Source organism: Diceros bicornis, chromosome 3 (assembly GCF_020826845.1).
Source record: "Diceros bicornis minor isolate mBicDic1 chromosome 3, mDicBic1.mat.cur, whole genome shotgun sequence".
Lineage (NCBI taxonomy): Eukaryota > Metazoa > Chordata > Mammalia > Perissodactyla > Rhinocerotidae > Diceros > Diceros bicornis.
In genome coordinates this window covers 84,272,999-84,299,089 of record NC_080742.1, presented here as the reverse complement: position 1 = coordinate 84,299,089, position 26,091 = coordinate 84,272,999, and the positions used below count along the sequence as shown (strand labels likewise).

The 26,091-nt window shown below is 42.2% G+C and overlaps 1 long non-coding RNA gene across 1 annotated transcript; it reads right to left on the bottom strand.

Annotated features, from left to right (window-relative positions):
• Positions 1-17,086: 17,086 nt before the first annotated feature.
• LOC131422260 (uncharacterized) lies at positions 17,087-22,565 on the bottom strand. The gene is made up of 3 exons (XR_009224053.1): positions 22,492-22,565; positions 21,949-22,060; positions 17,087-17,538 (listed from the first exon to the last, which is right to left on the bottom strand). It is a non-coding gene; the product is annotated as an uncharacterized LOC131422260 (long non-coding RNA).
• Between the last annotated feature and the right edge of the window lie 3,526 nt (positions 22,566-26,091).

The following is a 26,091-nucleotide window of genomic DNA, read 5'->3' as shown; positions in this document are numbered from 1 at the left end:
ATAGATCTCAGACCACGTCCTAGCCTTTAAATAAAAAATAGTATCATGTCAGTATGATGTAGGTGCAAAATAAAAGAACGCTGGAATCAGGGTGATTGGTTTGAACAAGAAGAAATACATGTCAAGCCACCAAATCTGGCATTTAGGAGTCCATACATTTCCCTGCCTAAAATACGGCCTGACTTAACCCCAGAGCCCAGACGTGGACTGAGAATGAAGATTGGGACAATAACTGGTCCCCTCTGTTGGAATGGGCGAATTCAGATAGCCAGGAGTTATTTCTGATGACCAGACAGATATAGCAAGGAACGTGAGCAGGCCTGAGGATGCCTGTGGTCCTGACTCAGGGTCCCCTCATCTCTCAAAGAAGCAGGTAAGGGTCTTCTGGCCAAAAATGGTAGGCAGCCAGTAGCCTGGCTTATAGAATGTGTCTATTATGAGGCTCACCTCAAAATATCTCAGCATATATCTGTATCCCTGAATGACACCTTGTTTGGTTTTGGTATGTTTGCAAACTTAATGTAAATGGAGTCACTGGGGACGTGTTCATTTGTGAACGGCTCCTTTCACTCAACACTGTTGCTGAGATTTTTTTTTTTCCAGGTTAATACATAAACTGTCATTCATTTATTTTTCACTATATATAGCACAATTTATGTATTCATTTTCTCCTGGATGCACATTTGTGTTGTTTCCAGTTTTTTGTCATTAGCAACAATTCTACCAGCAAAATTCTCGTGCCTCTCTCCTGGTGCTCATATGGAAGAATTTCTCTAGGGGGTACAGAATGGAATTTCTGGGCCTTGTGGTGTTGTGCATCTTTAGCTTGTCTAAATAAAGCCAGTTTTTTCCCCAAAGTACTAATTTATACTTCCACCAGTAATGCTTTGCTCCACATCCATGGTATTGTCTGAATTATTAATTTTTCCCAGTCTGGTGAAGTAAAATAGTAACAACTCCTTGTTTTAATTTGCATTCCATGATTAATAATGCAGTTGCACATTTTTTTATATGTTCTTATCTGTGTTTCCTTTTCTATAATGTTCCTGTTCTATAATGTCTTCTCTATTCGTATATTTTGTGGTTTACCTGTTTCTTAGTGATTTTGAGTAGTTCTTTACATATCCTGAATAATCATCCTCATTGTTTATATGGGTTACAAATGTCTTCTCCCTGTTTGGAGATTTTATTTTCACTCTCTTTATATAAATCTTATAGCAGTTCTTAATTAAGGTGGTAGAATTATCCTTCTTTTCCTTGCTGGCTTGCACTTTTGTGTAACGCTTAAGAAATCCTCCCCTACCCTGAGGTCTTAAAGATATCCTATGTTTTTTTCCAAAAGGCTTAAAGTTGTACATTTTACTTTTGAGTCCTTAATCAATCTAGAATTGATTTTTGTACACAGAATGATATAGGGCTCCAATTTTATTTAATTTCCATATGGATAACTATTGAATAGTCTTACACTTCCCTGCTTTTCTGTAATGCCATTTTTGTCATTTATCGAGTTTCCCAATATGCTTCTGTGTCTGGGCTCTCTGCTTCATTCTGGTGGTCTTTTTGTCTCTCTCTGCGCTGATGCCTCACTGTCTTAATCATTATTGCTTTACAATCAGGCTTGATAGCTAGCAGGGCAAATCCTTCCACTCTGTCCTTTTTTCTTCTAGACTGTGGTGGCTATTCTTGGACTTTTGTCCTTCCACTTAAATATTAGCAACAGCTTGGCAACTTTCATGAAAAACCATGTTGGTATTTTTATTGGAGGTGCTTTAAATCTTGAATTCAAATTTGGAAAAATGGACGTAATTTCCTTATATTTTTATTTCTATTGTAAATGATAGCTTTATCTAATTTTCCAAATATTGCTGGTGTATAAAAATGCAATTGACTTGTTTATATTGGGTTTATAATTGGCAACCTTGCTAAATTCTCTTATAAATTCTAACGAGGTCCTTATGCTTCTATGCAAACAATCATATCATCTATGAATAAACAGTTTCTTTTCTTTCTTTCTAATCCTTATACCTTATAAAAAAAAATTTTTGCCTTATTGTACTGGCTAGGAAGTGGTGAAAGCAGAAATCCTTGTATTGTTTCTGCTTTCTAAAGGATCTGCTTTTTCTGTTTCATCATTAAGTGTAGCATTTGCTATAAGTTATTTTTTATATATAAATGTCCTTTATCAGGTTCAGAAAGTTCTCTTCTACTCCTGGTTTGCTAAGACTCTTTATCATAAGTTGATGTTGGATTTTACCAAACAGTTTTTCCACTTTTATTGAGGGAAAGTCATGTGAATTTTCTCACTTGTTCCATGAATGTGGTAAACTACATAAGTCAAATGTTTCAAATGTTGAACTAGCCTTGGATTTCTGGAATAAGCCCTAGTTCCAATTTAGTCGTGATTTGTTGTCTTTTTATACATTGTTCGTTCAGTTTGCTAATATTTTGCTTAGGATATTTGTATCTATGTTCATGAGTAAAATAAGCCTACAATTTTCCTTTCTCACACAGTCATGTGTCACTTAACGATGAGGAGACGTTCTGAGAGATGCGTCCTTAGGCGATGTCATCACGCAAACATCATACAGTATGCTTGCATAAACCTAGCCGGTACAGCCTATGACACACCTAGGCTATGTGGTACTAATCTTATGGGACCACCGTCGTATATGCCATCTGTGGTTGATTGAGATGTCATTATATGCCGCATGACTAGATTGCCCTCATCTGCTTTTGGTATGAAGATTTTTTACTAGCTTTATAAACTGAGCTGGGTAATGTTCTCTCTTTTTCTATTCTGTGTAAGAATTTGTGTAATGTTTTAATAATTTGTTTCCCGAAGTCTGATGAAACCTACTTATAAAACTAGGCTTGGCATTTTCTTAACAGGAAGATTCTTCACTGCTAAATCAATTTATTTGATTCAGTAATTCAATGATTACAGAACTATTCATTTTAGTAAGTTTCAATAAGTAATATTTTCCCATTAATTTGTCCATTTCACCTAAGTTTCTGTTTTATTGGCATAAATTTGTTCATAATATCCCAGAATTAAACCCACACACATATGGACAATTAATTTACCACAAAGGAGCCAAGGACATAAAATGGAGAAAGGATAGTCACTTCAATAAATGGTGTTGGGGAAACTGGGCAGCCACATGCAAAAGTATGAAACTAGACCGCTGTCTTACACTATACACAAAAATTAACTCAAAATAGATTAAAGACTTGAATGTAAGACCTGAAACCATAAAATTCCTAGAAGAAAACTGAGGTGGTAAGCTCCTTGACATTGGTCTTAGTGAGGTTTTTGTGGATCTGACTCCAAAGGCAAGGGAAACAAAAGAAAAAGTACAAAAATGGGACTACATCAAACTAAAAAGCTTCTGCACAGTGAAGGAAACCATCATCAAAACGAAAAGGCAACCTACAGAATGGGAGAAGATATTTGAAATCATACATCTCATATGGGGTAAATATCCAAAATATAGAAACAACTTATACAATTCTACAAAAAAAAAAAACAACAACCCATTCAAAAAATGAGCAAAGGATCTGAATAGATGTTTTTCCAAAGAAGACATACAGAGGGCCAAGACATACAGAGGGCACATGAAAAGAGGGTCAACATCATTAATTATTAGGAAAATGCAAATCAAAACCACACTGTGAAATTACTTCACACCTGTTAGACTGGTTATTATCAAAAAGACGAGAAATAACAAGCATTGGAGAGGATGTGGAGAAAAGGGAACCCTCATACACTCTTGGCAAGATTGTAAATTGGCGTAGCCACTATGGAGAACAGTATGGAGGTTCCTCAAAAGTTAAGAATAGAACTACCATATGATCCAGCTATTCCACTAGTGGGTATTTATCTGAAGAATATGAAAACAGTAATTCGGAAAGATATATGAACTCTTATGTTCACTGCAGCATTATTTACAGTAACCAAGATATGGAAACAACTTAAGGGTCCATCTATGGATGAGTGGATAAAGATGTGGTATATATCTGCAATAGAATACTACTCGCGATGAAAAAGAATGAAATCTTGCCATTTGCAACAACATAGGTGGACCTTGAGGGTATTATGCTAAGTGAAATAAGTCAGAAGGAGAAAGACAAGTACCATATGATTTCGCTCATATGTGGAATCTAAAAAACAAAACAAAAACAAACTCATAGATACAGAGAACAGATCGTGGTTACCAGAGGGGAAGTGGATTGGGGGGTGGATATAAGAGGTGAAGGGAGTCAATTGCAGGGTAATGGATGGTAACTAGATATTTGGGGGTGATCACTTTGCAATGTATACAGATGTTGAATTATAACGTTGCATACTTGAAACTTACATAATTTTTAAAAATTTGTTCATAATAGTCTCTTATTATCTTTGTAATCTCTGCTGTATCTGCTATATGTTCCCTTTCTATTCCTCACATTGACTATTTCTATCTTCTTTCTTTGTCTTTATCAATCTTTCTGAAAGTTTGTTAATTTTATTAGTCATATCAAAGAACAAATTCTTTGTATTGATCATCATTTTTATTCTATATTTTATTCCATATTTATGTGAACTATTTCATTAATTTCTTCTCAATTTCTTTATTCTACTTTCTTTGGGTTAGCATTCTTTTACTAACTTCTTAAATTGGATGCTCAGTTGATTTTTAGCCCTTCTTATTTTATAATATAAGCATTTAAGGCTATAAAATTCCCTTCAAATACCATGTTGGCTGCATCTCACAAATTTAGATATGTAGTATTTTCATTATTTTACAAATCAAAGTATTTTACGTTTCACAAAACAGCATATAGCTCCATGATTTATTTCAAAATGAACAGTCAAGTAACCACTAACCAGGTTGAAAAACAGAATATTGCTTGCACCCCCAGAAAACCCTGAGTGTCCCATCTCAGTCACTACACTATCCCACCTTCCACAAAGCTAACTGTTATCCTGACTTTTATGGTTATCTCTTCCTTTGTTAATAGTTTTAACTCTTAAGTGTTCACCCCTAAACACTACAGTTTTGTTTTGCAATTTATTTGATTTGGTTTTCTGTTTGTTTATAAACGGATTCATACAGAATATATTCTTTTAAATCTGGTTTCTTTCACTCGACATTATGCTTGTGAGATGCCACCACATTATTGTTTATAGCTAGAGTTTGTTTTAATTGCTATATTTCCCCCATTGTATGAATATATCATGATTTATCATTCTAGTCTTAATGGACATTTGAGTTGTTTCTAGTTTGGGGCCATTGTGAATAATGTTGCTATGAACAAACTTATAAGTCTCTTAGTGCATATGTGCCTGTATTTCTATTAATTAACCACCTATCAGTAGAATTGCTAGCTCAAAGGGTATGAGAATCTTCAATATTAGTAAATAATAATTTTTTTCTAAAAGAGATATACCAAATTACACTCCTACCACCAATGTAGCTACTCTTCCACAGTCTTATCAACACTTGGAATTATACTTCTTTTCAATTTTAGCCATTCTGATGAAAGGGTAATAATTTGTATTTGCATTTTCCTGATTATATACTGTTGAACACCTTTTTGGATGTATATTGAGCAGAAGAGAATTAACTACCACTAAAGCAAGAATTAGTAAACTGGAAGATAGATTTGGAGAAATTACCCAGAATACAGCACAACGAAAAAAAAATATGATTAATAGAGGTTAAATGACATGGAAGATAGAGTAAGAATATTTAACATATAATTACTTGGAATTTTGGAATAATATAAATAATGGGAAGAAGTAATATTTGAGGAAATATTAACTGAATTTTCTAAGAATTGATAAAAAACACAAATCCTCAGAATCAGAGAGCCCTATGAATTCCAAGATGTACTAATAAGAAAGAATCCACATTAAGATTCTTATAATCAAAGTACAAAATACCAAAGATAAAGAAAAGATCTTAAAAGCAACGAAAGAGAAAAGAAAAATTACCTATGCTAGAATAGCTATTAGATTGACTTCTGACTTCTCAACAGCAACTAAGGAAGCCAGAAGACAGTGGAATAATATTTTCAAAGGCCTAGGAGAGAGTCAACTTAGAATATATATCCAATGATAGTTTCTTTCAGAGACAAGATGAAATAAATATATTTCAGACCAATAAAAACTTAAAAATTTTACTAACAGCAGACTCTCACTAAAGCAAAAGACCAGATCATTGGTAAAATGTCGTGGAAGCCATCAAAAAACAAGAAATTTACAGGAACCAAAAAAGAAGATATAATAGATGCCTTTGAGGTGTCAACCCAATCCTCCTTCCCTCTTTTCTGAGAACTAAAAAAATATATAATTTTACATAAGTTACATCATGACTCTCATACAAATACAAAATAAACATATGTCAAGATATGTTCAACTCATCTATGAGGAAATCAGCAGGATAGAGGGGCTGGTTCAAAGGAAGAGTATGAAGGATTGATTACATAGTCATTAAAGAAAGAAAATGTTGGAATAAGATTGCTAGGTTAGGTACAAAACTAGTTAATGTACTTTGGGCAATAAAACTATAACCATTGGTTATATTTTTTTCCAGAGAGAAATCATTTGAATATCTACTGGACAAAAATCTATGAATTGTCATGTAATTTCACAGAGTCTGCGCCTTTAATCAGTGGCAGAAAGTGAGTCAAATAAAGGTACATTCCCTAATTAAAGAACTCTTAGGTGGTTAAACAATGCTCCAGTATGACATTGAAAGGACATGCTATTCTCCTTTTGCCTTATTTCCAAATTTGAGATAATTTTTTTTTTCTTAACAAAACAAATCCCTATATAGTGGAGTGAACCATAGCAGTAATGTTGGTATCACATGACTCTGTCCCTCGCCACAGCCTCGGTCACAACTGACCCAACCTAGACTGATCAGCTTTGCTATCAGCTATTGGGAATTGGGACATCCTCAAGGCTCCCCTTCGAACTAGGGATCAAAGTCTGCCATTTTGTGGCATCCATATTTGTTCATGCTCATGCCAAAGAAGTAAAAGCTGGCCTACAGACAAAAAGAAGCACAGATAAAACATGGAGAAAGAAGCAAAGAGTCTGGGTGACTCCAAGTGAAAGAGAAAAAAGTGAGGATAAAATAACCGACTAGGTTCTTGACGGCTTTCCACACACTTCCTGGTTCTAGGCCTTCATGAACTCAAGCTGTAGTTCTTGGCCTTGGGATCTGTGAGATACCCCAGTATTCTTCCTGTAAATTCCCTTTTATGCTTAAAGGGAGTTAAGTAAGTTTAAAAAAAAAAAAAAAGAGTAAGCCGTGATTTGAAAACCCAGAGAATCAACACAGAGAGCAATGAGAGACTTGGTCCAATCAATGCAGCTCCACAGCTCCGGGTGCAAGACCCCTTTGATATGTCAGAAGACATCAGGTCCTATGTGTTTCCTGTTAACCCAGGGCAAGGATACTCTGCTGTGCAGGCGAGTGCCACACAGTAGACAGTTAAGACTTATGAACCAAAAGCTGCACTGGGCTAAGCCCATGAACTCATTTACACCACACATGTGGCAGATCCAGGAAGATAGTCACATCTCTCCCCTTTCCGGCTCCTTGTTAGTCATTCAAATAGCTTACAGCTGACACCTCACAGCCTGTGGTATGTCCTCTGTTGACTATTTTGGTATAAAGAAAGACACAAGAAAATCTCCGCAGCTCTTTCATTTGATCTATCAGGACAATTCAGGGGATACAATTATGAAATTAAAATACCCGCATCTCAAGTGGGTATTTTCACTTTTATATTGAATTTTTTTTTTAATGTTCAAGCTTCCAAGCCGCTACTAGACACTAGGACATCTCTAGAAAGACCCAAGGGAAAATGAGCGAGACCCACAGGGAGGAAGGGAAGGAAAGACAGTGGTGAATGGGAAGATGGCTGGGTAGGGACAGGGCCCTGTGAGAGAGAAGAGATGGGGCCGAGATGACATGAATTGAATCTCAGAATCTGTGGCAAACGTGGGAAAACCAGATACTACCAATTGTTTGCCCTGTATAAATCTTTTTAAAATTACCCTGGTGCATGTGACAGCAAATAAGAAACTGGAAGCGGGCTTTTACGAAAAAGCTTTTCAGAATGTGTGAAATAACAAAAGGTCTAGTTTTCCATCTCAGCTCTTTTGGGCAATCACATCAAATAGAAACTCAGCAGGCCCGAGGGCCACTGCTGCTTCTAATTAATGCCTCAAGGTAAGGCAGCATCTTAGGGGGTATCAACCCAGCAAAACATAAATTCCACCTCTGTCTCTAGCAGCAGAAGGCTGATTTGGGCTCAGTATGCTGTGTTTGTTCTCAGCTTGCCTTAAAAGTGGCAGGCTGCACCTGCCTTCCAGACACCCTACAAGCAAGTTTATTCTAACATTGATTCTCTTGTTCAAACAACTCAAAGCACGGATAACAGATGTGAAATAGAGGAGGAATGAGAAGAGCATTTTTCCCCTTTTTGTGTATTTTTGTGTGTATACGTCTATGTGGAGGAGGGGTATTGTACAAAAAGAATTACTGTTGTCCTTTGCAAAAATGATACCCCATCCATCACACAGGTGTCAACCCTGAAATTGTGGGTGCTGGAAGAGGGCCTTATTTCAGTCAAACTTTAGTGATCATTAGAATCACCTGGAGAGCTTGTCAAACTGCAGATTACCAGCCTCACCCCCAGAGTTTCTGATTCAGGAGGTCTGGGGTGGAGTCCAAAAATGAGCATTTCTAATAAATTACCAGGTAAGGCCCGTGCTGCCGGTTCAGGAACCAGGCTTTGCGAATTACTGTTCTCGGACAATGAAGAGAAAGAGTCAAGACTCATCAGCTAGTAACCTCTGACCCAGCCTGTTTGGTTTTGAGATGCAGCTGGTACACAGAGACAGCTGTGTTTGGATTTGAGCAGGTGTGTGGAAGAGCAAGCCGGGAGCAGGCAGAAGAGAGTTTTTAAATGATTTCCAAGTGTGGAACAGTTTGTCACGAGGAGGGGCGACTTAGCCAGAGAAAGTGGGGTTCACATTTGCTGCAGGAGGGAGTGTGGTCTCCTTAACCCCTGCCCTAGCTTCCTAGGCCTCTGTCCAGGCCCTGGGTGGGGCCTTAGCCCCTCATTTCTTCCGTCTGTCAGAAGCTGCGCATGCCTGCCACTCCCCCTACCCCCACCCCAGTTATTGCCACCTCTCTTGCTCCTCACTGCCCATGTCTCTCCTTATATGAAAACCCAGCTGGTGGAGAAAGGAGCTTCCTCAGCTTGGTTCCTAGCAAAGGAAGGCTGAGGGGCTTCTGGGTTTTGTTGTTTTAGGCCTGAGCTGCTGGGCACTGTCTGCCTCCAACCTAGTTCCCAGCCAAGCACCCCTCACACCCAGTCAGTCCTGCCAGAGCTGGGTCATTTTGTCAATTGTGGGGGGTGGGGAAGGAGGTCTGTCATATGGAAGGTGTCAAATTAATTAAACAAGAAGGCCATTAGACTGAGGCAGCTTTAATGCCGTGGTGGCCTACGTAAACAAACCAAAACCTCAGCCTATCAATGCCTCAAGGTTATGAAATCAAAAAGCTAAGGACAACCAATCACACACAGCCAACTGGGCTTAAAGCTACAGCCAATCAACTCATTTCCTTTCTTTGCTCCTGCACTTTCCCTATATAAGCCTTTCCCCTGGCTCCTGTCAGCAGAGCGCTCCTAACCACTTCCGGTGCTGCCTGATGCAATTGATTTTTGCTCAAATAAACTCTTAAAATGTTTAATATGCCTTGATTTATCTTTTAACAAGGGAAACAGGACTACAGCATTCATTTTCCACTGACCCCACCTCCCCACAGGTCCTCAGTGAGGTAGTCAGGCTCTTCTAAGGGAACAGGCCTGGCTCCTGGTCTCCACCACACACAGTGTGAGTCATGGGCAGGATGGCCTACATAATTTTCAGGGCCCAGTGTACAATGAAAATGCAGAACCCCTGGTTCAAAAAGCATTAAGAATTTCAAGATGCAACAGCAGAGCATTAGACCAAGCATGAGGCTCCTCTGTGTACGAGGTCCTGTGCAACCACACTGGCTGCCCACCCATGGGCCCGGACCTGGTCATGGGATCATCTATGGGAGCCTTAGTGTTCAGGCAGGAAGCTCCGAGCTCTCCCTCAGCTGGGCTCTGCCCCCACCAGGCTGGAGGGAGCCTGTCCACCATAGGCCCTATGGAAGGAATGGGAAGGGGAGTAAAGTCAGACAAACAGGAAATTCAGTCCCTGACCTGAGAGACTCTCCAGGCCTGGGGAGGCAGACACCAACCACTGAAGAACAGATTCTTGGAACAACTTCACATGGACGAGATGATGTGGCTGACCATCTATACATTGAACCCTGCTTGTTGGCACTTTTCCAGCAAGGTTATCCAGGAAAGGCAAGAGAGAAGACCCTTCACTTTCAAGGGCAGGAAAGGTGAGGCTGAGATAGGGAGGCTCAGGCACTTTCTGTACGATCACTGCATTTTGCAGTCAATTCCTGGAGGTCTTGGACAACATTCAGAATTCTTATGTGTACATTAGAGAGCTGAACTACCTGATCTCTAGGTCTCTTCCAGCCCTGTGAACATCTATTCACCCTTCTTTAAAACAAAGTTCCAGTTATCTATTACATAACAAACTATCCTAAAACTTGGTGGCTTAAAACAACCACCATTTTATTATATCACCATTTTGTGGGTTAGGAATTCCGACAGGGCTCAGCCATTCAGTTTTTCTGCTCCATGTGGTATCAATGAAGGTGGACCCAACATGGCTTCATTCACATATCTTCATGGGAATGGCTGGAAGGCTGAGCTTAGCTAGGACTGTCCTCTGGAACACAGAGAGTGTTCCGAAGAGCCCAGCAGGGAGTTTCAAGCCTAGCTGTGGAAATCACAGAATGTCACTTCTGCTGCTTTCTACTTGTCAGGAAAATCACTAAGGGAAGCCCAGATTCAAGTAGAGGAAAATTGCATTCCACCTCTCAATGGGAGGAGTAGCAAAGGATTTGTGGCCATTATTGATCCATTATGAATGTGGCTCATGTAAGAAAGAAAATAACTCCAATAAGCATACTCACAGTTAAAGAAAAACCCTAGACTCAACATTAAAATATTAGGGAATGAATGTACATTTTATGTTTTTAATTCAAATGCTTAAGCTATGTAGGTCCTATTTTTATATTGATTCCTCTATCTTTTTTTATTTTGACCAGTTGTACGGGATAAAAATATCTCTATTGTAAGTTTAAAAACAAAATTCTAGAACTTAGATCCATGACAATTCCTTATTTGTCCTTAAGAATTCAAAGCACAGCATGTGTTTGCTGATTCAGCACAAAAAAACAAAAAATGGAGGGGCCGGCCGGTGGCGCAAGCAGTTAAGTGCGCACGCTCCGCTTCGGCGGCACGGGGTTCGCAGGTTCGGATCCTGGGCACGCACCGACGCACCACTTGTTAGGCCATGCTGTGGCGGCATGCTATATAAAGTAGAGGAAGGTGGGCACGGATGGTAGCTCAGGGCCAATCTTCCTCAAGAAAAAAAAAATGGGGGGGAGGATTGACATCAGATGTTCGCTCAGGGCTAGTCCTCCTCACAAAAAAAAAAAAAAAAATGGGTGTCCACTCTTTTTTGCCCCAGAGCTCCCAGGTATAGCCTCTGTGGTTTGTATTCTGAAGCGCCAATTCCTAGAGCTAAATTGCCCTCAATGTAGGCCATTTTCACCTCTTGTCTCCACCATCACCTTGGCCAAACCTGCTGTTTTCCAGAACACAACTCAGCCCCATTCCTCTCAAACACAGAGACTCTCTTTCTCTGCCTGCTTCTAACTTAAGTTAGGTAATGCTCTTCACTCCTGAATTCCAAGGAAAACCAATGTTTTCCTTACATGAATTTTGAAATACCCACCATCTACCAACCCCTCCCAAGAAGTCATTATTGCACGGGCCTCTGACAGTTGCACTAATGAGCCAAGCCCAGGTGCCATCGTACCCTCAGCTCCTGCAGACCCTATCAGTGACCCATCAGACTCTGCACCTCAGAGGTGCAGGGCAACCTTTGTTGCCATGGTAACCATCTCTGGGCTTTTGCACCCTCTTCCTCATGCCTAGGGTACCTTCTCCAATAGTCTCTGGAAAAATAGTACCTACACTTTCAGACTTTCCTTCCCCATTAAGCCTTTTCCAATTAACCTCACCTATGGCTGTTCAAGCCTCACTTAAATTCCCAACGCTCCTTCTGCCTGCTCCCCATGCCATCTCTCTCCTTGTAGCCTGTGCATCACATGAAGACTGCTTCTAGCTTGTCACACATGTGTCTTGTCATTCCCCACTAAAATGCAAACCCTTTGAGAGCAGAGACCATGGTTTATGCATGTGCTTTTTTTCCTCATACAGTATAGAGAACAGGACTGGACTTTACAATAGATGTCCTAAAGATGTGTATTGAAATTAAATGTCTAAAAAATGTATATAAATCGTGCCAGGGACTGGACTAAGCACTTTATGTTATTTAATCCATACATTTAATTCTCATCCTCTACCACTATTACCTCTCCTCAGGTCTAATTTTAACAAAATTCCACCAAAAGGAAAGAATTTTGATGTCCCACATAGTTCATTATAATGGGATTTGGCGTCTGGTACAAGTGCAGCTCAGAATGCCAAATAAAGGCATGAACATTGTCAGGTGGTGTCAATGGCAAGGACTTCCTGGCAGGTGAGCTTAACTGCATTAGGAGGATGTGGTTCAGAGTCCAGGCAGAGGATGGAGCAGACAAGCCTTAGCCATGGGCACCAGCCATTTGTGAGCGAGGAACAAGAAGTAGGTTTCCTGTTCTGGAGGAGAGGAACCATGTAGGAGTCGTGAGGAATGAAGTTGTGGAAGTGATGGGTGGATGCCAATTCCCACACCCTCAAAAGTCAGACTTTAACTGTTTATTATATATTTACAAAAATTGGAAGCAGAGAGCAAAAGAACAAGCCACAGAAATTCACTCTTGGCTCCTGTCAGACAATTGAGCCCCAAACCACCATCTTAAATTACGTTTGCTATTGAACAGGCGATTTGAAGACCAAAAGGCACTGGCAGGTCTAGTGGGCTCACTGGCTCAGTTGCCAAGTTGGAGGGCTGGGAACATTTGCCAGCAGCCTGCTCTGGTACACTCTGTCCCTGCCCAAATACTGCAGTAATTAGCTTTGTTCATTAGTTTCAAGTAAATAATCTCCTTGTCACAGCTGGGATCCTTTATCAGAACAGTGGACATTAGCCTTTGCAGAAGCAAATGATTTTTTTCCCTGGAGTTCCCTGGAACACAAACTCATGACCTAGAGATCTGAATGGGGCAAGGAAACTTCCAAAGACATCTAAAAATTCCGAGGGATAGCTCTGCCTAAAAGGTGGTAGAGTCGGGTATTAAAGACAACAACAACAACCCTTTAATATGGATATTGATCTTTTCTTCAACTCCGTTTAATGGTTCAGATCAACAAACATGCACAAGTATCTGCTACATGCCAGGAAATGTAGTCCTGCCCTTGAGGAGCAGGGGGTCTGGGGGAGACTGACACCTAAAGTGGTAATAAATGCACTAATAGCATTAATGCACTAATAATGCATGCTGAGAGCAGAATGCTTGGTGGGGGATGGGGGTGGGGGGGTGCCCTAACCCAGCCTGGGTCTTCAGGGAAGACGACTTCCTGGAGATGTGACTGCATTACTGATTTGAGTTGGGAAGTAGCAGCCAGGAGCACCTCTGCAAAGCTTGCAGAGGGAGGAGGAATGGGGTTGATTCTGAGCCTTTTAAAACAATTGGCAAAATACATGTTCTCATGCTTTTGCCCCTTGGTATCCCATCATTACGCCCATTTCAAAGAAGGAGAAACTGAGAAGAGAGACTTCAGCTCCGCCCCTGGATCGCCATGGGGTTGGGGCTGAGGAGACAGTGCTGGCATGGTAAGGCAGGACCCCTGCCAGCTTCAGGGAGCGCCCTATAGTGACAGAACATCCTGTCGCTGACCCTTTAAGCTCTGCCCTCCTCTCAAGGACTGCCAGGGGCATCTGCGGCACCCTTAGTGCCAGGGGGCATAATCACTGCCAGAGAGTACGCCAGTCTGCTTATAGCGTCAAAGCCTACCTGGGTCAGAGCTCAACACCAAGTCCCACTCTCCTTTCCGTGTGGCAGAGCCTCACTGTGGAATTGAACCCAGGGCTGCCCAAAGGAAGAAAGGAGACAAGGGGAGTTAGGGAGCAAAGGCGCTGTGTTTTCTCTTAGATTGATTGGAAATCACATGTTGCGGAGAAAAATAAGGCAAAGAGGTAAATAACTGTATGGTGGTTAAGAGCATAGGCTTTGGAATCAGACAGTTCTGGGTTTAAGTCCCAGCCTTGCTACTTCCTAGCTGTAGGGGCACATTCCTTGATCTCCCTGACCCTCAGTTTCCTCATCTGTAAAGTGGGTATAGTAATAGCACTTATCCCAATGGGTCATTGTGAGAATTAAATGCAGTAACATGTGTAAATGCTTCAGGCAGTGTCTGATACACAGTGGCTACTCAATAAATATTAGCCATTGTTTCTTTACATACCCCATATCAAGGCACAGGCGCCCGCATCCACCGAGGTTTTGACCTGAATCATCTGGACAATTGCCTTCGTTTGATCATTTTGGAGATAGCCAAGGATTTTTTATAGTAGTATTTTTCTTTTTAACCAGAAATTAAAAGATACTTTGTAGTAGTGAAAAAAAGTTCCTGGGGAAGATCTGAGCTAGAACACATAAAGGTGTCCACGAGGAAGCAGGTTCTCATGTCCTTTCGGGCAGAAGAGGCTTATTGAATGGGACTTTGCCTTATTGGCGCCCCGCCCCTGCTCATGGGCACACTTAGTGATGTGTTATGTCTCAGAATGGACCATCCCTTTGAACAGCCTGGCTGGACCACAGCACCCCGAGTCCTGGGGTGAGCTGAAGCAGAGATGAGGGGACCTTCGCCATCCGTTCATTTGGACTAATTCACGTCACTTTCACTTATTAGCAGCTACTACGTTCAAGGCACTGCCTTAGAAATCACCGTCTTAGCAGGGACAATAGGGGCAGAGTCGCCGAATGGGCTGCCTCTTGATTATGAAATCAACTCTCTCTATCTGCAGTTGTGATCACAATCAGAAAACTATACTTACTTACAGCTGTGTAAGAGCTCAGCATTTGAAATATGCTTTCATATCCATGACCTTCCTGTGAGAGAGGCAACCCAGGGTTTTACCCCCTATCTTACAGAGGAGGAAACAAGCTTGGAGATCTTAAGTACTGGTACAGCACCATTCAATAGACAAGAGAAGAAACCAGGGCTTGCCTCCTGGCCTCCTGATTCCAAAGTTCTTATTGTTACTAAATCAGGCAGCTTTTGTCACCTGGAGAGAACATGCTCAACATTCTTTATCCTTTGAAACCTAGAAGTGCATTTCTAGGACAGCTGGCTCGAGTCAGGGTACAGGAACCCCTAACCTTCCTTTATACCATGAACTATCCATCCATCCAAGGAGAGAATTTTGCAACCAGCTTCATCATACTCCAAATTCTGCTGTTATCTGAATCAGAAATATTCAGTCAGCTGGCCAAGGCCCAGTCAAGGGAAGCCTCTGGGACTTGCAGACTTTCTAGGGGGAGGAGGACAGCACGATGCATTCTCAGTGGAAAATAGCACGTATTGCTCCAGCTAGTCCAATCTTTCTGACCTTCAGGCCACACACTGTATCTTTTCCCAGGCTTTAGTCCTCAGGAATAAAATGAAACTGAACTGACGGTGGTGTAAGAATTCTATGCATAGGGGGAGCAAGAGTTCTGACCACTGCTCTCATGTAAAGTAGGTTTTGGGTGGGGGACTCAGGAAAAAAGTCATCTTGTGCCCGGAGAATCTACTAAGATCCGGGCACCAAACTGAACCCCTCAGTGTTCATGGTACCCTCTCAGATGGAGGGGCAGCCACAGGTGGCACCTGGATGGGGTCAGATATCTGTGGGGAAATGAAACATTCAGCCACTCATCAAGATGAATGGTGCTGGAAATCACATCAGAGTGGTGGACTTTTCTTCAGGTGGCAAAGAGAAAGGCCCAGGATGCCAGGGCTATCCTGAATATTTTCTAGTGATTTCTCTTCTGGGAATTGCAGCTTACTTAACACTGATTCCGAGACCATACCCCTTGCCCTCCTTTACTGTAGGGTGGTAGATATTGTGTATACCCCAGATGACATGTGGTCCTGACTACTCTGCACTTGCTGTCACTTGAAAAAAAGAAACCCCTTAAGGTTCAAGCCACTGGATGTGGGTTTTCTCTTCCCTGCAGCCTCATGCATTCCTCCCAGCAATAGCTGTGCAGAGCCTTCCCTCTCTGTGCTCTCATTTGTCCTCCTGGCACTTGGGAGGAGGGGGTAAGAGAACCGAGCAGAACTCACTGGCTCCGACTCACACAAAAGAGCAGGACGGGAATTCAGATGCCCTGACCTCAGCAATGCCCAACCCAAATTTGTCTGGAAAGTTGGGAACCTTCCATTCACAGGAGCCCCAGCAGAGATGGTGGCGAGCAAGGCAGGTAGCTTTACCCCACCCACCTCCTCTGTCCCTCCTCTCCTCCTCTCTTCTTGTTCCTCCCCTCTCTCCCCTTTCCCCATTCTCCTGAACTGCCCAGACCCTTTAGCGTCTGGCTTTCTTCATATTCTCTGTGGGTCAACCTCTCTGTCACGAGAATTACCTGTCCTAGGATCCAATAACCCCAAGACCCGGCTCTCAGCCAAATGTGGAGTTAGAAAGACTCTAAAGAACTAATTCATTCTAAAGGGATAATGTTGTACTACGTTGTGTTTCTCAGGAATATATGCATTTTTTTAAGGAGAAGGTCATTAACCTTAAGACTTAATGGCAGACCTTTGGGTATTATAACAGGCAGTGGGGAAATACTTTGCAGCGAGGGGCTGTATCACCATTTAGGGGGCTGCTGGTGTGGTAAATTTCCCCTCCCCCTCTGTCCAATATGGTCAGCCCTAGGTCACTGCTTTTCCTCTGAAATCAGAACCTCCTCATCCAGCTGCTGTGAAGAGAGAACAAAGCTGCCAGCTGATTATTATTCAAGAACAAAGCAGACCATTTATTTTAGCAGGTTCAGAGCCATTATCTCCCCAGGACACATGCTACAGTGTGTGCCGGCTTTATCTAGCCACGTTTCCTTCTGTCCTCAAATCCTTAAAGACTATGTTGTTCCTCTTGCTGGAGCAAGACAAAAGAGGACTGTAGAAAGAAATTCATTGTAGCAGTGACGTAGGAAAGCCTCTCTCTCCTTCCTTTGCTGCCTGGACTTCCCCAAGGCATTAGGATTTCCGGTCACTTCTAGAAACCCCAGGCGATGAGAGAAGGTATGAGAGAGGAGGACTTGGGCAGCCACCTTCCATTTGAAATAGGGGTAGCGTGATGCCTTCAACTTCACTACCATCATCAAGGATTCAGGCCTCTCTGCTGCCGAGTGTCTCAAGAAAGAACTGCCAGATAAAACACAGGACACCTAGTTAAACTTGAATTTCAGATGAACAGCAAATAATGTTTCAGTATATAAGTATGTCCTGTGCAATATTTTAATACTTGTATTAAAAAATCATTCATTCTTCATATGAAATTCCAATTTAACTGGCTGTCCTGTATTTTTATGTGCTAAATCTGGCAACCCCATCATGTCATCTCTCCCTTCCCACCACAATCTCTTGTTCCCCCCCTCGCCCCACCCCCAGCAGGCTCTGGCCACCACACAGTCCTGGACTGGTCATCTGAAGTGCTGTAGAATTCCTGTGCTGCAGATGAGGATTTATGGCAGTACATACCAGAAGCATATAGACTGATGTAGATCTGTGCTCAGCGTTGAACAGCGTCAGAGATAAATCTTACTGGGAGACACTTCATGTCTGGCTACTTCAGACTTGCTTGCCTAAGGTCATGCTGAATGCCTAAAAGAACCAATAAATATGTTCTATGGTCTCAGAGAAAACAGAGACCACTTCTCCAGAGGAGACAGTGAAATTTATGAGAGAGGCCTCTCACTTGCATACATCAGTCTCCCTGAGTTCCAATTGAAAATTGTGAGGTTAGACTAGATTCCTCAACCTTTCCTGCCTAAATTCTGTGAGTCTGTGCACACCAGGCTCACTGGAAAGTCCAGAGTCTCCCTCCTCCCGGTGCTGCCCAGACCTGCTCCAGTCCCAGGACACCCAGGGGTCCAGCTCTGGCCCCAGCTCCTTCTCTCAGTGGAGGTCCCCGTAGCAAACCGCTTCCCAACTCTTCCTGAAATATCTGACACTTCTCCTCCTCCCTAACTTCTTCCTCTCATCTCGAATATGGATCCTGTTTGGAGGTCCTCATTTGAGATGGGACCCTAAATCTTCTGGCTTTCCCTCTGGTCCTGGTTTATCTCCTACATCCCCAAGAGCAACCAGACAATAATAAGCAATAATCATTATCCCTGATAAACAGTGACCTACCCAAATTCAGGCAGAAAAGCAATCACGTGAATTCTAACACAATGAGGGCCAGACAAGAGGGCATTATGGTGGAGTCCTTGATGCACTTCAGTGACTGGGTGAAACTCACTTTCCAATAATATTAACCCAATACTACCCAATCATTCTTCTAGCAATCATTCTTCCCTCTAGCTACCATGTCTTTATTTCCTTTTTTGTCCTTACTTCTGTTTTAACTGTGTTCTCTTTCACCATTTATGTTCAACTCAATTTGTCCATTGGAATTAATTGACCAGTAAACTCCTTGCAAAGGTCAGTCCATATTTTTTTAAGAAATTAAATCCCCTATAAGATATATCTAACCAATACCTTGTATTTTCTCTCACTCAGTCTCTTCCATTTTTTTTCCTGTCCGACGTAAACCATAAAATATAAACTTCCAGTGAATTTCAAGATCCACTGGAATTTATATTTTATAACTTTGCATATAAAGTCTTCTGAAAGCACTTTTTTTTTTTAACAAAAGAGAACGCTACCTTCTCAAGCACTTTATTGTTTGGAAAAGAGACAAAGAAGATTTTAGTCACTTGCTCAAAGCCAACATTGGTGAAAATTTCTGGGATTAAGAAAGAGAATAGGATAGGATTTTGTGGTAGAGATTTTGTCGTTTTATATTTCTCTTGTGACTTTCCCAATGCCAAAATTTTATGACTCTATAACAAATATCCTCCCGTGGCTTTCATGGCTACTAATGGCAACATTTGGGGGCTTTTTCCTTTTAACTATAAGAATCTCAAGGCTTAACATTCCAAAATGTTGGCTTTGTACCCAGCGAGAAAAATCTCTTCAGTGTCGTATCTATTTCTATTGTTTTGTAAGAATGAAAAGGAGCCATGTAATCAAGCCTGGAGCCCGAGAGAAGGAGCTCAAGGAGAAGACGTCTCTGCGTGGCTGTGACAGTGGGTGACGAAGCAGACGAACAGGAGGCTCCCACTTCCCTCAGACAGAAGGTCACGGGAATCATTCTCCTGCCTCTCCTCCAGCCTATAGCAGGCTAATGTTTAATACAATACTAGATATCCAGCAGAGGAAAGTTTACATTTCAGGGTCTCCCACGGAGTCAGTTCATTCATTCATTCATTCATTCATTTACAACAATTTATCGCGTGTGTCTCACGTGCCAGGAAACATAAAGGTGACCTCAAAGAACTTACAGACTAATGCATGAGACCGGTCTGCGAATACCAGTGCAAAGCAATGCATCTTTGTGTGTTGAACTGAAAGAACTGGCTCTCTATTGCAGTGGTTCTCAACCATGGGCAATTTTGGCCCCCAGGGGACATTTGGCAATGTCTAGGGGCATTTTTCGTTGTCACAACTGGCGCGAGGGGTGCTACTGGCATCTGGTGGGTAGAGGCCAGGGATATTGCTAAACAGCCTGCAATGCATAGGACAATGCCCTACAACAAGGAATTATCCAGCCCAACATGTGAATAGCGTGGAGGCTGAGAAGCCCTGGTCTACTGGGACAAACATGATGTGGTCAGTTCTATCTGGCTGGCTCAGGAATTTGGGTTCGTGTAGCCACTTGGGTTCTTTGCCTAGTTCTGTCATTGAGTGGCTTTTGCCCCTAAGCAAGTTACGTCACCCCTCTCGGCTTAAGTTTTCTCATCTGTAAAATAGAGTTGGAGTCTCTGATCTCCAAATGCCTTCCTGTCTAAGAATTTATGGTTTTATTGGGCCAATATTTGTGCTTCCACTGAACCCTGCTCCTGTAAGGAGAATGTCTCAGCCAACGACTGTTTACCTGGCTCCAGGTCAAGGAGATAAGCTGGTTTCCTGTGTTGATCCTAAGTCTAAATCAGAGAGGGTAAGTGTGACCTCTGCCCAAGGACCTCCAGTTAGGATACCTCTATTCTCAGACACTACGTTTTCCCATCAGAAAACAAGAGCCACTTAACTGATCTGCCTACCTGTGCCAGGAGGAAAGGCTTGAGTAAATGAAGCAAGATGGAAAATTACCTGGATGCTGCTCCAGTGACTACGTCCAAACCATACACTCCACTTTTCTCCCTTTTGGGGGCTCTGAGGCAATGAACGGGTAGGAAGAACTGAGAACCGAGCTCCGGACCAGCTCTGTGGCCTAGGGTGGTGGGCTGGGCTGGGGAGGGATTGGTATCTCTTTACATGTCTTTGGAACTGCCTCGAGGAGGAACTTAGTCATTTGTCTCCCTGAGGGGAAGTTAGACTTTGATTCTTGGCCACATATTTTAGGCACTGGCGTTGGGTGTGAGTCAAGTGCCCTCAGATTCTCTCTCTCTTTCTCTCTCTCTGTCTCATTCTTTCTTTCTCTCTCTGGCTTCAAACTCATTCACCAAACAGAAAGAGCCTTTCAGGGCCAATGGGCTGGAAGACAAGAGCAGCTTTGGAGCACAGGGGAAGCAAGGTTCCTGGAGGAGGGAGAGAGGCTCCCGTCTGGGCCTAAACATAAGGCCTTTTCAATGCTCCTCTGTGCTGGCTGTAACCGGAAAGGCAGGAAAAGGGAGACAGGGCAGGGCTGGCGTTGGCAGCTAAATTTATTTCTGTGTCACTCGGCTCACTGTACGGGCAGAACAGCATCAAGGTCTATAATTGGAGTCTTCACGTCCTCTCCACTGCTAGACCAGTGCCATTTGACGTGGCAGATTCTGTGTGCCACGAACAAATAAACCCTCTCCTTTTTTTTTAATAGAAGAAAAACTAAAATTCAGAGACATTAACTAACATGTCCAAGTCACTTAAAATGCTAGGCAAGGGGACTTCTATTCATTTATTAAATTTGTTTCATTGAGCTTATCACTAAATGTTCCAAACTCCGTTAACCACATATTTCCCAATCTGTATGTGTTCATTGTTTGGATTTTGGTTTGGGGGTTTTTTCCTGGTATAATTTACATTGAGTAAAATGTGCAAACCTTAATTATACAGCTCAATGACATACACATACACACACTCACACACACACACCATGCACCATGCACCTGGATAAAAATATAAAACATTTCCATCATTCCGGAAAGTTCTCTCATGCCCTGTTCCAGTCAATAGTCTCCCTTATCCAAAGAAGTAACCACCTTTTTTTATCACCATAGTATAGTTTTGCTTATTCTTCAACCTCATATCAACCTCATATTCTTTTGCTCAATACAATGTTTTCTAGGATCATCTGTGATGTGCCAGCAATTTATTCTCTTTTATTGTTGAATAGTATTCTATTGTATGAACATATCACATTTTGTTTATCCTTTTGATGGATATTTGCATTGTTTTCAGTTTGGGACTATCATGTTCATTTGACTTTTTTTTGTTAATTTCATGTGCTTATTTTAATTCTCTATTCAAATGAACTTGAATGCAAGTCACCCTCCACAGGTCACAGCATGATGAGAGAGAAAGAGGTACCTGATGATCTTGAAGGTCCTTTCAGCCATGAAATCCTCGAACTCAATCTCTTCTCTAAGATCTTCTATCAAGCACCGACTTGCACACGGGTTATGACAGTGTTTTCTCTGAACTGCAGAGCAAAGAGTGGTTGTTTTCTCATAAACAGAGATGTAACTCCCGCATCCATGAGTTCACCAACAAAAACTAGAGGTCTTATTCAAGTACAAGAAACACACCCATTTCTCCTCACCAGATGATGTATATTCTCAAAGGAAAATGCTCTCCTGCTCTACCTACTAGAAGCAACTCGAGAGAGGCCAGTAGAAATGGTGAGATGTAAATAAATGTATCTACTTCAGTCAACTCTTCTGTCCACAGAAAACAACAGCATTTCTCCCTTGAGATATGTAGGAAAGAGTAAGGCCCACAGTGGGACTATTAACCAGGTCTCCAAAGCACTTCCATCAGATGGAGTTTACAGATCCTTAAACGAACTCCTACCACTTATTCTTTCTGATTTTTATTTTGTCTAATCCTAGCTCTAACAGATCGATACTATACCTTGCGAGTCTTCATGCAGTACACAATCAAACTTCATCATAAAGACAGGCATCCATTTAACCAGAGAATGCGTTTTTTGTACTCTTCCTGAGCATGCGAAGAAAAGACTGGGAACAGTCATTTGGATAACACACATTAAAAAAGTCACTTTGCCTTGACATGTATTTACTGAACCACAAAGACTTGAACTCCTAATGGTCTGAATTATCACTACTGTGCTACCTAGCAGCCAGCGTGAGTACCACCCAATAAAGTCCTCCCATCCCCACAAGTAACCCTTGGACAAAACACACGTTGGGCAGGGTGGTGGGGGGAACACGAATTCCATCCCACTCCCTCCCTGTCTCCTTTCATCATCCCCCCAGCTCAACCCTTGATCTCTCCTTTCTTCCACACCTCTCTTCTCTTTCTTTTCCTAATTAGTTCCGTCTCTCTACTGATCTCCACTCTTTATGAGTTCACAAGAAAAGGGAAGAAGACAACACAATGTAGATGTTGCAACTAAGTAGCCTTTACTCAAGCCATTCAGGGTCCTATATCCCCCCTTTAGGCACTGTTTCCCCTCAAATTACCCTACGTGGACCCCAGGAATACCTCATCTGCACCAGCTGACCTAATGCACCACTGTTTCCCCAGCTCCTTCAAATCAGGACATACACCCCCCACATCCCACTCACTTTGATTTTCCAAGACAGAGAGTGAAACTGTTCCCTGGGATCCTAATGCGCAGGTGGAGGCCCCAGCGCTCCCGTCTCTCTCATCCTCACAACAGGCAGGGGTGGTGCTTGTCTGTTACTTGACTCCTTGTTCTTTTACCTCAGCTGGTCTCACCCTTTTCAAAAAATGACAACACTGCGTATAATCAGCTCCTGACAGCCCCATCCCAGCCCCTGGCCAGCACTAGCTCTGACGGCGCCATCCAAAACCAAGGTATTTTCCTAACCTCTCCCCACCCTCCATCCACCTCTTAGTCTTTCAAGAACAAATTCTTTCCCTCAGCATTTCTAAATTTAGAGGAAAAGAAAAGAAAAAGAGTTTCTTCCATTTTGATAGCTGATAAAAATAAACTGGTTGTCAGTTATTTACCAAAATCTGATTCAGAAATGAACCAGTCCTGGACTGGATTCGGATTTTAAGGACAAATCTAAAAATGCTTCTGAGGTATTTTTTGAAAATTCACCAAAAGTGTCCAGGAGGTGAATTTGCTAAACTGTGGTTGTTGGCATTAAGGATTGCAAAGACAGGAAATTCCCTGCATAACTAGCCTCTCTTCCCGAAGCCTGCTGGGATCAGGAACCTCCAACTCCTCCCTGCCTCCTCCCTGGCTATTTCTCCTGCGTTCCCAGCCCAGCCACCCACTGGCTCCGAGCAGAGCCAACCGCCACTTACTGTAAGTTACAGCTTCACAGCGTAAGTTCATGTCTATTCATCAAATCCCTTCCAGGTGAGAATTCAGGACAGATGGGATTTAACTTGCAGACACCAACCACTTCCTCCATAAAATCTCAGCAATGTCTTCTCCTTCCATGGAATCTAGCCAAAGAGAAGCCAAGATGCCCACCCTAGAGAACTTTCCATTCTGAGAAATTCCTTCCAGAGTCACTCCACCACCACCTCCATCTCTCTAACACCAATTCCCACCACCCTCCACCACATACACACACACACACACACACACACACACACACACACACACACACTGTATTAGTCAGCATAGGCCTAACTGCTGTAACAAACAGTCCCAGCATCTTCAGTGGATTAACGTACTGAAGGGTCACTTGTCTCTCACATTTAATATCCGCTGCACTTACCAAATGTTGCCTTGATTGTTTTTTTTCTAAATTATATGGCTTGGCTTCTAGGTCATAATTCTTTGAGGAACTGTGACTTACACATATTTACGTAACTGAGATGTCTCTCTTTACAGCGTGTAGTACAAATAGCGTACCTCACCCAGGTCCCAGAGTTGGTAGTAACTGAAAATTCAGTCTACATTTTCCAAGGCCCCAATTCCTTTGCCTTTGTATACCAAAGACACATGAGTTCTTATTAGTATGTAGGTAGGGGATAGGGAGAGAAAATGCAAGGAAATAAGAAATCTTGGGGAGAAGTCAAATTTTATTTAGTCCTCTCGAGCTGTGCAACAGCAGTGACAGGCTGGTAGCTGGAGAAAAGTTTCACTCCCCTGGGTGAAGTCAAGATAGGCAACATGCCTCCTGGAAGCCACAGCAGTGATCCCTCTGGGCTACGCTCAGACCAGAAAACCGCACGGAAGATCCGAGTCCCTCCCCCACGAATTCCTTCTCTACTTCCCAGGGTGAGCCAGTTCCTGGAGAAATGGATCAGGATGGGCTCCAGCGAGCACCTCACGGACCCAGAACCATTACTCTTCTCTTCTGCCTCAGTCAGGTGACTCCATCTGCGCACTCCCTCTCTCTCTCTCTCCATCTATCTATCTATCTATCCATCTATCTATCTATCTATCTATCTATCTCAAATTTCCTAGTAACTTCATTTTGGGGATCCAGTTACCCACCCCTGCGACTGGCATGGTTAGAGCCAGCCTCTTGCTGATCCCAATAGATCTCGCTAATTCCGAATCTCAGGAGGAAGTTGTAAATAACCTGTTGTTGTTGTATTAACGTTTTATCAAATATTCCATTTTTCCATCCTATGGGAAAATTATACATCTCTGCCCTGCTAAACTCGGGAATGGCCTCGTGACTTTAAACGTGGGAGGAATTGCAATATGGGATGTGTGTCACTTTTGAGCAGAAATTGTAAGAACTAGAGTGTGGTTTATGTGAATCTTTTTCCCTCTGCTATGATCAAGCAGTGCTTCAGAGAGAAGCTGCTCCACTAGCTAGGGGCCTAGAACGAAGTAAATGGGGTAAAGCCATGGCCAATTCTTGGTGAATATACTACATGAGTGAGAAACAAACCTTTATTATTGTTTCTGTAAGCCACTGACCTTATATGGAGCAAGAAATGCCTGATGTCCAAGTTGGATTTTGAAAAGAGAGAGGCACACGAGATCCAATTGTGATTATTTGTTGGCTACTAGAATGTTCCAAGAAATTTCAGAAGTTTAGTGTGTGTTTTATAGACTACAGTAAAGCCTTTGCATGGATCATGAAAAACTATGAGCTTCTCTGAAAGAAATGGGCGTGCCTCAGCTCTTGATTGTCCTGATGCGTAACCTGTATTGTGGACAAGAAGCCACTGTCAGGACAGAACATGGAGAGACAGAATGGTTTCCTATAGGTAAAGGCGTCAGACAAGGGTGCATCTGTTTAATCTGTACACAGAACGTATCATACAAAAAATTGGGCTAGACTCAGAGGAAGGAGGAGTGAGAATCGGTGGAAGAAATATCAACAATCTAGGATATGAGATGATACCGTCTTACTGGCAGAAAGCAGCAATGACTTGAAACAACTTCTGAGCGAAAATGAAAGAAGAAAGTGCCACAGCAGGACTGCATTTGAACATCAAGAAGACAAAACTCGTGACCACAGAAGAACTACACAACTTTAATGCAGACAACGAAGACACTGAAATTGTTAAAGATTTTGTTTACCTTGGTTCAGTCATCAATTT